At 41.8% G+C, this 13,267-nt stretch overlaps 1 protein-coding gene across 2 annotated transcripts in view; it reads right to left on the bottom strand.

Annotated features, from left to right (window-relative positions):
- The window catches only part of sgl (UDP-glucose 6-dehydrogenase sgl), a 28,712-nt gene extending 16,487 nt beyond the window's left edge, over window positions 1–12,225 (bottom strand). The window contains exon 1 of one of the 2 annotated variants that reach the window (XM_019052756.2): window positions 11,853–12,225. The gene's annotated coding sequence lies outside the window, so the exon portion shown is untranslated. The remainder of the gene's footprint in view (window positions 1–11,852) is intronic. The other variant, XM_019052748.2, reaches the window with a different exon arrangement.
- Between the last annotated feature and the right edge of the window lie 1,042 nt (window positions 12,226–13,267).

The following is a 13,267-nucleotide window of genomic DNA, read 5'->3' on the forward strand; positions in this document are numbered from 1 at the left end:
GTTTTGCCGGAAACGGAAACGATTTGGTGAACAGGATATCCGGAAATATTTGAAATTCCCGCTGATTTTGGTTCAACTCGGAATAAATGGAGTGAACCCCTCTAGACCAATCAAAGCGTCTGGTTCAGAATTTGCGGTTAAGATTCCCTTTGTCCGAATAGAGGAATAATTGGGAAAATAAGCCCCGCGAAAATTTGAAAACTCGCACTTATTCCAGGTGAGCGCAACCGCAAATTGAATTTGAAATAATTATTTTCACTTTGGAAAATATAGAAGAAGTGAAAAAAACGTTAATTTTCGGGTGGAAAATGTAACAAATTCTCATAGTATTAAATGTCGCCTCCAATACTGCCCTGCTCTAACGCCGCATAAACATTCAAGAGTTGCCAGAATTCCTTCGATAAAATGTTTATTTTTGAGGTAAGGTATGAATATTTTTCCTTGACATTTTCAGGAACTGTAGGTAAAATTGCGTACAACATTATCTAAAAAATTGGAAGAAAAATAGTCATGTTTTTACCAAGAAATTCGTGTTTTATCGAGGGAAAGGCAACGCCTGAAGGTTCATCTGGCGTTTTTGCCTAGCACGGCAGAATAGTGCGAAGTGTTAATGTTTGGAACATAAAACTTCACTACGATCTGGCAATTAGGCATGATCTAGCGCTGCAAAGTTTATCTGCGGGTCCCAGTCAGGCCACCCTAGCCACGCGCTTGATTAACGTCAAAGCATGTTTGTACGGTGGAAAAACGGCTTACGAAGATGCAGACGATGCCAAATTTCTTCTGAATATAAACATAATTTTTGAAGAAAGTTAGGTGTGTATTTGCATCTTCTTGAAATTATCAGAATCTAGATTAAATCGCGCGGAAAATCTTTAAACACTTTAACCAATAAAAGCTCACAAGTTTTTCCAGAACTCCGTATTTAATCGGAGCAAATTTAGCAACGATTGAGTGCTCATACGACGTGTTTACCTAACGCCTCAGTATTGCAATCCATAACAATGATATCGGTAATAACGCCTTGATGCAACTATTCAATCGTGAACATCCGTGTTGCATTTTAAAAATTGAAGGAGCTTTAGTCACTCTAGTTCGTGAAGCAGTGCAATACTGCTGTGCTAAGGAAGAACGCCGTTTGAGCCATTAGACGTTGCAAAATTGCCTTTGTTAAAGTTCGAATTTTCAGGGAGATCCGCAAACATTTTTCCTCAAACTTTTCGGAGAATTTGATTTGCTATTAGATTCAAATTATCTGGAAATTCCAAGGGAAAATATTCGTGACTCTCCTCAAAAAATAAACATTTGATCGAAGGAAATTTAGCAACTGTCGAGTGCTCATACGGCGTTTGTCCTTGGAACGGTAGTATAGGTTTTCAGCACCGTAGGTGTTGATTTTAGCGTTGGAGAGGCCGTAACTACGATTCTGTGACGTCACACTAGTAGATGAAACTCGGCCGCGGTTTAACACGCGTTCTTATGGGAGAACGCTTGCCGCGCGATGATTTCTCGCCGATATCTCTTTCAGGGTTGATCTGATGCAAAATTTCATAAGAACCGTTTAGAAAGAAGATGAAATTTCACTTTAGAAAACTAACTAGTTCATTTGTGACATTGTCTAAATATCGAGGAAATGAATGCGTAATACCGAAAATCGTTACTCCACTCAGATTCAAACGGGCCGCTCGCGCAACTTCGGCCGATCGAGAGCCACTCTGATTGGTCCACGCAGCGACTGCCTCACTCATCGATGCACTGATGACCCGGAGATGCTTGTTGTTTTCGGTAAATATCTACTAGCTTGACGTCACAGAACTGACTAGTTACGGCCTCTCCATAGCCGTGATCAGTGGCATCACTCGGTTTTGCGCAAAGTTTTTCAGTGGAGCAATTGGATGAATCACAAAATTACCCGCTTATGCAGGAGGCCGTTTGCTCTAAAAGGAAAATGCTGCATTCGAAGTATCGTCATAAGAAATAACAATTCAGTGGGGTTCCCAAAAAGGAGAGAGGAAATTAACCCGCCGAAAAAAAGATTATCTAGCAGAAAACAGGATTATGATTCAACATGGCGTTCTTCCCTAGTACGGCAGAGTAGTGCAATGCTCGCAACGACACGCTGATGTCACGACTCAGTTGGTCTGTCGGTGCGGTACAATGTCTTGCGGGCTGAGTTCATAAATTGATAGACACAGCGACAGGGCCGGAGTAATGGGGTGGCCACATGGGCCGCGGCTCAGGGCGGCAAAAATTTGCAATTTTTTAAAGTGTAGGTAGGTATAAAAAAAAATCGGATTTATAAAAACAAAATTGCAAACGAGAAAAGGCGGCAAAATCTCTCATTTCCTGTGAGTATAGTAATTTCTAATTTTGTCGTCTTTCTAGTGATACAAGAGACAGCACCTTTAATTAATCGAGTTAAGAGAGAAACCAAACACGCAATTTGGCCTGGAACGGCGCGACTTAGGGAGAAATGATGACGAGGACTTGAGAGGAAAAGGAGAAGCCCTCGGCGCGGCGCGGCGATCGGCATGTAACACATATTAGCGCCTACAAGACTGCACGAATACTTCACGTATTGCATCAAACACAGTGCGGTCATTGCGCGCGGTCAGCGTGAAACGGATAGCGCCTACAAGAATGCATGAATACTTCACGCATTGCGTCTAACACAGTGCGTTCTGCAGCGGTCGGCGTGAAACGCAAAGCGCCTACAAGACTGTAAGAATACTTCATGCATTGCGCCAAAGACGGTGCGGTCTGCGCGGCGCGGCGGTGGAAGTCAAAATCATTGATCCACATTTATGTTTGTTCTTTCATAATTTTTTCGTTCATTTCTTATGAATGGAAGGCCTTGTCCACATAGAGATAGGTTTACGGAACGAAACTTTCGCGCCAAGTTCCGAGAACTTTGGCTAGTAGTGTTGACAGGGCTTTCCCAAAAATTGTGTTCAATACGAGTAAATGCGTCTTATGCACCCTTCCCCCGCTGACACGTTCATTTGATGGTTTTTATCGAGTTTCAAAACGAATGAGAAGGGGGTGGCAAAATACAGGCGGCCCATATGGGCGGCAAGTAGGTGAATCCGGCCATGCAAAGCGATAGACAAAGAAGATAAAATTGATACGGAGGGATCCTATTGGTCGGCCTCCTACGGTGTAGTGGTTGTAGCGCTTGCTTTATGATCGGGAGGTCCCGGGTTCGGTTCCCGGCCAGGCGACCCGAGTTTGATGGTCTCAAACAATGGTTGCCTGGGACTGGTTCAGTAGGGACGGAGGGGGGATGGGACTTAAAAGCGTGGGATTAGCCCTTATGGGCTATTTGAAGTAGTAAAAAAAAAAAATAAATAAAAAAAAAAAAAAATAATCGGGTGGCTGCAATGGACAAAGGAGGTAAATAACTAACAGCATCTCATGAGAGACTCTGTTGTTACCTAGTCTATCATTTTCTCCCGTAGCCTGTAAAAATCACCCATTTCAACCAAAAGGGTCGCTCCATACGCCTTATGTCTTCTTTGCCTATCGCTTTCTAGGCCGTGAAACATTATGTTGATATACCCAAGATTTAGACAGGACAGGAATTCCGCAATTTCCTTTAAAACAAGTGGAAAACTGAAACCTGTTTATCCGTAAGGCTTCATCAAAAGGTTTTGAAAGTTAGGGAGTGACTCCTATCATTCAATGCGTAAGTATAGAGAGAATCAATGAGTATGTGACGCGATTGTTAATTGTGATTCTGGAGGCATGATCTCAATGATTACGCTCATTACGATTAGCTAATGATTGATTGTTGATGATAAATTGTGATGATATAGTTGAGGCTCATGTGTAGAAATCTAATGTCAACAATGTCGGTATTTACCAGGAAATTCGACCGCTAGCCACTCACTTAGGGGTCAGTGATGACGGCATTAAAGGATGATGCCATACGGCACTCACGGTTGGTTTGTTTCGCGGAGCCGCACGTCGAACACTAGGGAAAATGTTGTCAACTCGACACGAAACTATAGAATTCGTGAGATCATGGAACTCATGGAAGTGAAAAATGACATCATATTTGACGTCATGACCAGCACTGCCGTGATAGCGAAGAGAGAAGTGCGAAAATGAAGTTTTGAGAAAACGGGCTCAGAAGCTTCTGGCCGGAAAATTTTATAGCAAAGAAGCCTCCGTTCTTTGTCAAATTGCCACTAATCGTCCGAAAGACTCCTAGAACCGTTCGGATGATTAAAAAACGACCGACTTTGTTTCAATTTCAATTACATAAGAAGGGTATTATTCATTGTCATATTAGGCTATTGTTAGGCAAGACAGCCATAAGTGCTATCTTCTGCATGCTTTCGTGGTTGCGTTTCGGACGCACAACAAACACATTTTCAGGCTAGAAATTCGCAGACGAGGGCGGTTTTTACTCGAAACTTTACTTTACGGCACTTTACTTGAAAGCACTGTTTTCATTGGCTCTCTGGAGGCATATTGTCACTTGCTGTCTTGCCTGAAACTACGTCATTTTTTGCGCACTTACGGCTCTCTCATATGTCTCTTTTTCATGAAAATAGGATGAATTTAGCCGTTTCAGCTATTTCAGTGATTTCATCGAAAAGAGTTTAGACGAAATTTGCAGGAAACTCGATCTTGGAAATTTGACACTTACTGCTCTCTTTGCTATCACGGCAGATTTGACGTCATGACCAGCGGCTAATGGCGTGCTTTGCGATATATCGATTGATCTGCCATTTAAACCTATGGAAAAGTATCGATAAACAGGGTGTTCGCAGCGAATACTTTAATAATCGATTATTTTCCACAGCCTCAAATGGGGAAATATCGATAGATCGAAAAGCACGCCACGCCACTGATCTTTATGATTTGCTTTCCAAATCGGGGAAAGAAAAGTTATTCGTACTTTTTTTCAGCCACTTTGCGTGGCTTTGACTTATCCACGTCGCCTCTGGTCCTAATCCTTGCGGATAATTCGTCGCTCCTTTGACGTAAGGGCTCGATTTCCACGTGAACCCTGTTTCACATATGAACCCATGCTTTCTGGATCTCATGCGGAAATCGAGATGCGCCCTTACGCATTGGCGGATCCAGCAGTTTGGCAACACCGGATTGCCTCCATTTAAACCTATGGAAATGTATCGATTCTCGGGAGCCCGGTGCTCCGATAAGAATCGATTATTTAGCATAGGTTTAAATGGAGGAAATCCGGTGTTGCCAAACTGCTGGATCCGCCTCTGCCCTTACATCGGAGGAACGACGAGCTGAGACTCTCCTGTAATTACTACACTGAATCACCTTCCGTTCAGACAGGATTCGGGGAAATACGTGTAGCTTTATTGATCGTCAACCCACGTATGTGTGTTCAGGTGCGCGAAAAAACCCCTCTATCCCTGCCGCGCTGGTGAAAAACGCCGTATGAACATTCGAGAGTTGTCAAATCTCCCCGGATGAACCACGTATTCACTGGAAAAGTTATTCATGATTTCCTTGGAAATTTTCAGATATTTTAGATTAAATTACTGGCGAGATCCTCCACAAAATCGGAAAAGAAATATTCACAATTTTGTCTGGAAATTCGTGATTTGTCTAGGGAAATTTGGCAATGCCTGATGGTTCATACGGCGTTCTTCCTTAGCATGACAGTCTGCAAAGCAAACGTTTGCAAAATACACAGGCTGATACCGCAACGTGCTAACGAACTCGATTGCTCTCATTTTGCAGTATGGATCTATTGCACTGCACCTAAGAGATGGCATCAATGAGTAAATATCATACAGGTGAAACGTGAAAGAAAGAGAGATGAGAAGGGACGGCAGTGAAGAAATGTATACCTATGCAATTTGTTGGAGGGTAAGTATGTCTTAAAAAGTGTTCAGCGTTGAAAACTAAAAATTGACATTTTTGACCTCGAGCGGATCTTATCGCAGTACTGAGCAATTTGAGTTTCCACACGAAGAAAAAAACTTCGTGCGTGGGGCCCGAAGTTTAGGTCATATGGATCTTAAAGTTTTCAGATTGAGCATCTGAACACTTAAGGTCTAGCTGTCGCGGTTCGCGGATTGCACATCTGAAACATCAGTTCTTACATCTGATCTGAAGTACTTCGGTTTTAACATCCAAAATACTTCGGTTCACACATCTGAAGTACTTTAGATGTAAGAACTGAAGTCAGGGCCGGATTAAGGAGGTGGCCACATGGGCCGCGGCGCGGCCCATGGTGGCAAAATTAGGGGGCGGAAAATTTTGCAATTTTTTTAAATGCAGGTGCAAAAAATCGGATTCAGAAAAAAATTACAATCAAGAAAAGGTGACAAAATTTCTCATTCCCTGAGAGTTTATCAATTTCTAATTGTGTCGTATTTCAGTGATACAAAAGACTGCGCACCTTTAATTAGTTGAGTTAAGAGAGAAACCAAACACGTAATTTGGCCTGGAGCGGCGCGGCGCAAAGAGAAATGATGACGAGGACTTGAGATGAAAAGGAAAAGCCCTCGACGCGGCGGTCGGCACGTAACACATATTAGCGCCTACGAGACTGCATGGATATTTCACGCATTGCGTCAAACACATCAGTACGGTTAACAGCGGTCGGCGCGGCGTGAAACGCACAGTGCCTAGAAGACTACATGAATGCTCTAAAAGGAAAATGCTGCATTCGAAGAATCGTCATAAGAAATATCAATTCAGTGGGGTTCCCAAAAGGGAGAGAGGAAATTAACCCGCCGAAAAAAAGATTATCTAGCAGAAAACAGGATTATGATTCAACGTGGCGTTCTTCCCTAGTACGGCAGAGTAGTGCAATGCTCGCAACGACACGCTGATGTCACGACTCAGTTGGTCTGTCGGTGCGCTACAATGTCTTGCGGGCTGAGTTTTGAAATTGATAGACACAGTGACAGGGCCGGATTAATGGGGTGGCCACATGGGCCGCGGCTTAGGGCGGCAAATCTAAGGGGCGGCAAAAATTTGCAATTTTTTAAAGTGTAGGTATAAAAAAAAATCGGATTTAGAAAAAAATTACAAATAAAATCTCTCATTTCCTGAGAGTATAGTAATTTCTAATTTTGTCGTCTTTCGGTGGTGCAAGAGACAACACCTTTAATTAATCGAGTTTAGAGAGAGACCAAACACGCAATTTGGCCAGGAACGGCGCGACTGAGAGAGAAATGATGACGAGGACTTGAGATGAAAAGGAGAAGCCCTCGGCGCGGCGCGGCGATCGGCATGTAACACATATTAGCGCCTACAAGACTGCACGAATACTTCACGTATTGCATCAAACACAGTGCGGTCATTGCGCGCGGTCAGCGTGAAACGGATAGCGCCTACAAGAATGCATGAATACTTCACGCATTGCGCCAAACACAGTGCGTCCAGCAGCGGTCGTCGGCGTGAAACTCATAGCGCCTACAAAACTGTCGGAATACTTCACGCATTGCTCCAAACACGGTGCGGTCTGCGCGGCGCGGCGGCGGAAGTTAAAATCATTAAAGCACATTTATGTTCGTTCTTTCATAATTTTTTCGTTAATTTCTTATGAATGGAAGGTGTTCTCCACGCAGAGATAGGTTTACGAAACTTGAGGTTCGCGCTAAGTTCGGTGAATTTTTGCTAGTAGTGTTAACAGGGCTTTCCCAAAAAATGTTTCCAACACGAGTAAACGCGTCTTATGCACCCCTCCCCCTCCGGCACGTTCACTTGATGGTTTTTATTGATGTTTCAAAACGAATGAGAAGGGGGCGGCAAAATACAGGTGGCCTATGGGCGGCAAGTAGGTAAATCCGGACCTGGACTTGACTCCAGAAATGATCGTGTTTAATTTTGAATCACCCTGTAAACGTGTCTATCACGCCAAGATAATGAGTTGTCAGTTGTCGCAACACACTGCAGATGGAAACGGATATAGCATCCGGATTTTGTTTTCAACAAGTTTCAGAGGAGCGGGGAGAACGACGAAGTTACACATCGACAGCGAAACTCCCAAATGGACGTATTTCTGCCAAACGGAACTATGCCCATCATGGCGTGAGCATGTCTGTTATGCATATATTCTCGTGGGTCTCAGGGCTCATGTCTTAATGCACATAGTTTCGTTCGACAGAAATACGTCCAAATCACGTATCTCGTTTGTAGTACACTGAAAAAAAAAATCTCGGTGTATTTACTAAGAAAAGAGTAAAATTACCAAGAATTCAGGGTTCTATTTGATCCCAGTTATTTCTTGGTAAAATTACCATTTATGAAGCTGGTGACAATTGGAATTTATGGAATTGGACATCCAACAATTGGAATTTATGAATTGAACTTTCTCGGTAATTTTACTGGACATTGGTAAAAACGCCAATATTTTTTATGGACTGTGATAGAATTACCGAGATAAAATGGCAAAGTTACCGGGAATTGATTACCAATAAAAGTGGTATTCTTACCTGAAAAAAACAGTAAAAATTCCGGTTTTTAGGTAAGCTTAACAGTCTGTCTTGGTAAAATTACCAATAATTGGTAAAAAAAAGTGGGATGGTAAACGTACCAACGGACCTTGGTAAAAACGCCGAGAATTTTTTTTTCAGTGTACTTTGAAATTTCCGCGCCCATTTTATTTTTTTGAAGGAGGGAAAATCAACGTCATTCCGTGAAGTTTTCACAACATTTTCTTCGCATATGGAATAAAAACCGTGGAAGTTTTAAACATTTAACGGTGGGTGATTTTTGACTTAAAAAATGACCGATGATGATTACATGCAAACCGAGATACGTGTTTTGGGAATTTCACCATCGATATTCATAGTTCGTGATATAGAATCTGAAAATTTTATACAGGACATTACTATACGAATGTTTCCTATACTGAGTGCGTGTCTTGACTTCGTGGTAAATTTTCAGATGCCCGGACAAAAGTCTCAAATTCAAAATGTAAACAGAGTCAATCGCTCAGCACGAGGAATTGGTGTTCTCAAGCTCAGGATGCAGAGTTTGTGATGGGCCTTAAAAACCTGCAACAAGCACTGTCGAAACGCACGCATTTTACTCGAAAACCACGGAAAATGACCTTACCTAATCTGCTGGAACAATATGCATTATGGAAGCGTGAACATTGAGATAAGAACAGTTGTATTTCTTGTCACCTCGACATAGATCTTCTCATTCAAAATGTTCCTACACTTTGCTCCACGCTACACTGAGCAAGTTTTCCCCAAGGTCGATGGACCTATATAGTATAGGTCAGTCCGTTGGGAAAGTTGAGTGTAATAATCTCTGAAAAACGGGGGAGGGGATTGTCCGCGTTGCCAGAAGTTTTCTTCGATTTCCTTGTCCCACTCTGCTGTTCTCCCGATAAGATTACATTGTTCTCATGCAGATCGGGAAAATCGGGAAAATATGGGTACTCTAAACGGACTGACCTAGTTTATCGATCTTGAGTCTTCCCTTACCACATACTGGCAGTAAAAGGAAAAAAAACCCGATTCTGCTCTTTTCCGCATTTCCGTTTCTATTTCTCTGTTTTTGTAGATTGCCCTCTTCATTAAGGGTGATCCGAATAACGCCTCTGCCAAACACCCTTCCTTTCGGAGGAACTATTCGGAACTTTCGAAGTTATTACCCCCATTAAGCGCATATACAAAGCACGTATGCAAACGTAGCTATGTGGAAAATAATTAAATAAAAAAAAACTTGAAACCAAAATTTTGAAGAAGCACAAACGAGAGTTTTGTTTGGATTTAAAGCGACGTTTCTTGTCAACAAATTTTGGTTTTTAATTAAAGAAACTATGTTTTGTTAGATATCGCTATCTTAACTTAAACCTAACGATAACAAAACAACGTTTCTTGAACTAAAAAAAAAAACTGACTTTACAGATTTAACTAAAAAAAAAAAAAAAAAAAAAAAAAAAAATTGTTGACAAGAAACGACATTTGAAGTCTTCCGACATAATGCATCAATCCCGGAAAGCAGGCATCATAGCAAATGTTCACAAAAATCACCCGCATTTACAACGAGTTTTGGTTGAACAGCGAATCTTGTGAGAAAAGATTCAATCAACCGTTGATTTTTCATACTCTCGACTTCAATTAGAGATCCCCTGTTTTCTAGAATTGGAGCAAGGTAGCACCGAGGAGGTCAATTTTGTTCATGGCGCACAGTGGATCGACCAAACGGAAGAAATCGGACAAAATTCGGAAACTTTAAAAGCTTATAACTCTGATTAAACAAAACTTTAAGGTTTTAAAAGTAGCTCCATTGGTTTTCTTGTAAAATTTTCTACCAGAAGCATCCCTCGAGATTTGAAATCTGACGAAATAAACATCAAAATTTGCAGTTTTCGTCAAACAATTTAAATCCGACCTCTTTGATTGACTCGATCCACTGTGCGGCGTTTAAGCTATTGACCACGAATGGCCGAGTGGCCTCCACACGTGTCTATATGATAATACCATATACATTCGCCTGGGCCCTCAACCGCACAAGAACCCACGATCATGGATATTTAGGTGCTAAGTAGATAGTGTTATTTCACCTAAAGTTAATCCATTAGGTCTCTTTTTTGCACCTTGGTCCTTATTGGTATTACGTTCGGTGCGCACGATTTTCGTGCAACCACGGAATTTATTGCCCATTTTGCCGTGATAGCGAAGAGAACAGTGAGTGCAAAAATGACGTTTTGAGAAACCGGGCTCAGAAGCTCATGACCGGAAAATTTTATTAAAAGAAGCTTCCGTTCTTTGTCGAATTGCCATTAATCGTCTGAAAGATTCACTAGAAATCGTTATAATGATTAAAAATCGACTGATTTTATTTCAACTACATAAGAAGGGTATTTATCGTTTTCATGCTAGGCTATTGTTCGGCAAGACAACCGTAAGTGCTATCTTCTGCATGCTTTCGTGGTTGCGTTTCGGACACACAACAAACACATTTTCAGGCTAGAAATTCGCAGATGAAGGCGGTACTTTACTCGAAAGCACCGTTTTCATTGGCTCTCGACTGGTGGAATAATGTCACTAACTGCTGTCTTGCCTGAAATTACGTCATTTTTGCGCACTTACGGCTTTCTCAATAATTTAGCCGTTTTACCTTTTTCAGTGATTTCATCTAAAAGAGTTCAGACGAATTTTGAAGGAACCTCGATTTCGAAAATTTGACTTTTACTGCTCGCTTACTGTTCTCTTGAAAAAAAGTGAATTGCTCAGTGGAATTTGGCGATAGCTGATGTGGCTCGGTTCCTTTCTGCTAAACGCAGTCCAAATATCATCTGATTTTTATGCAGAACTACAAGCAAAGGTAGCAGCATTGCGACCAAAGTACTGCCGTACTGAGGAAAAACGCCGTATGAACATTCGAGAGTTGCCAAATCTCCTCTCAGAAAATATTTACCTTTGAAGAAAGTTATGAATATTTCTCCTTGAAATTTTCAGGAACTTTACGTGAAATTGAGAACAAAATTAGCGAAAAATTTGTAGGTAAAATCTTCACAAATTTACCCGAAAATTGGTGATTCATCGAAGAAAATTTGGCAACGCCTGAAAGTTCATACGGCATTTTTCCTTAGCACGGCAGAGTGAGAAACGTGTTTTTTCAAGCTAGGCATTAGTGTGCGCACTGGAAAAAAAAACTCATTGGATCTAGAGTCCAGACTTTTGAAAACATTGACAAGAAAAAATACTCTTGATTCAATCGGATTTTTGCTTGATTCAAAACGAAATCCGCTTAAATTAAGAGGCTTGGCTCTTGATTTAAGCTAGATTCTGATTGAATCAAGAGTACTTTTCCTTGTCGATGTTTTTAAGAGTCTGGACTCTAGATCCGATGTGTTTTTTTCTTTTCCAGTGTGAAATGCGAAATCAACTCACTTCGATCAAAAGCCTGAAATTCTCATTCCTTGGGTCCAGAAGATTTCCGCAGGGGTCCGTATGAGCTCCGCAAGAGTCCGTAAAAAGCGACCGAGAACACACTCGAGCCCAACGTCGAACAGTCAAACGTTACTGCAAGGGTTAACACTAAGAGTACTCCGCGATTTATTGCTGCGTTACCAAGTTTCCGTAAGCGTCCGTAAGCGTCCGTAAGCGTCCGTAACGAACCCACGACCGGTCGGCAGTGATACACAAACGAAACTGCCAGAGTTTTACACTGAAACTCTTGATTCCACGTTTCCTGATTCCGAGTGGACCGCAGAGGAAGCGACTAACCGGGGGGTTGAGGAGTGACTGACACATGGCGTCCGGCCGCGAGGCGCCGCGACTGCAGCCGCGAGATGCTCCAGTGTTGCCGATTAAGGCGAGGAAAATTCCCTTTTTCCGAGGATCAGGATCAGGGTCATTGCCGCACTGGAGGCAGTGGGAGAGGGCACAGAGCGAAGCCTTGCACTTGCTCGCCGAGCATGCTGCCGTGCTGAGGAAAAACGCCGTAGGAACCTTCAGGCGTTGCCAAATTTCCTTTGATAAAACTCGAATTTCCTGGTAACACTGGACAAAAAAAAAAAAAAAAAAAAAAAAACACATTGGATCTAGAGTCCAGACTCTTGAAAACATTGACAAAAAAAAATACTCTTGATTCAATCAGATTTAAGCTTAAATCAAAACGAAATCCGCTCAAATTAAGAGGCTTGGTTCTTGATTTAAGCTTAAATCTGATTGAATCAAGAGAATTTTTCCTTGTCAATGTTTTTAAGAGTCTGGACTCTGGATCCAATGTGTTTTTTCCAGTGAAACTTTCCTTTCAATTTTTTATAGATCATTTTGCTCGCAACTCCACCGAGAGGTCCTGAAAATTTCAAGGGAAAATATTCATAACTTTCCTCGAAGATGGACATTTTATCGAGGAAAATTTGGCAACTCTCGAACGTTCATGTGACGTTTTTCCGTAGCACGACAGCATGGATACTTCGGATAGGGCTGGGTTTTATTTAGTGTTCGAAACTCATCTTTGAGTTTCAGGAGCCATATGTGGCGCATCAAGCTCGATTTTTAGGGGCCATTGAGGATTTTTTAGGGGCCAGATTGAATTTTTGCCTATATATCACGGCGCATTTAGTAAAAAGTTAGACGCAAAATGTTTTAGTTACAGAACTAGTAACTGTAACTTAGGGGAAATTTCGAAAAATCACCGAACAGAAAAATTATGATTTTTTTAAAGGGGAGGGGGAAAGGCAAATTTTAGGGGCCACGTTGGCGCAGATCGGTTTGGCAGCAGCATTTGAGGCATTTGCAGGACATCTTTTTATGAGCTCCTCTGATTCAGGCTTCACCACATTTCTTCACGGTCTTTA

This window comes from Bemisia tabaci, chromosome 10 (genome assembly GCF_918797505.1).
Source record: "Bemisia tabaci chromosome 10, PGI_BMITA_v3".
Taxonomy (NCBI): Eukaryota; Metazoa; Arthropoda; class Insecta; order Hemiptera; family Aleyrodidae; genus Bemisia; species Bemisia tabaci.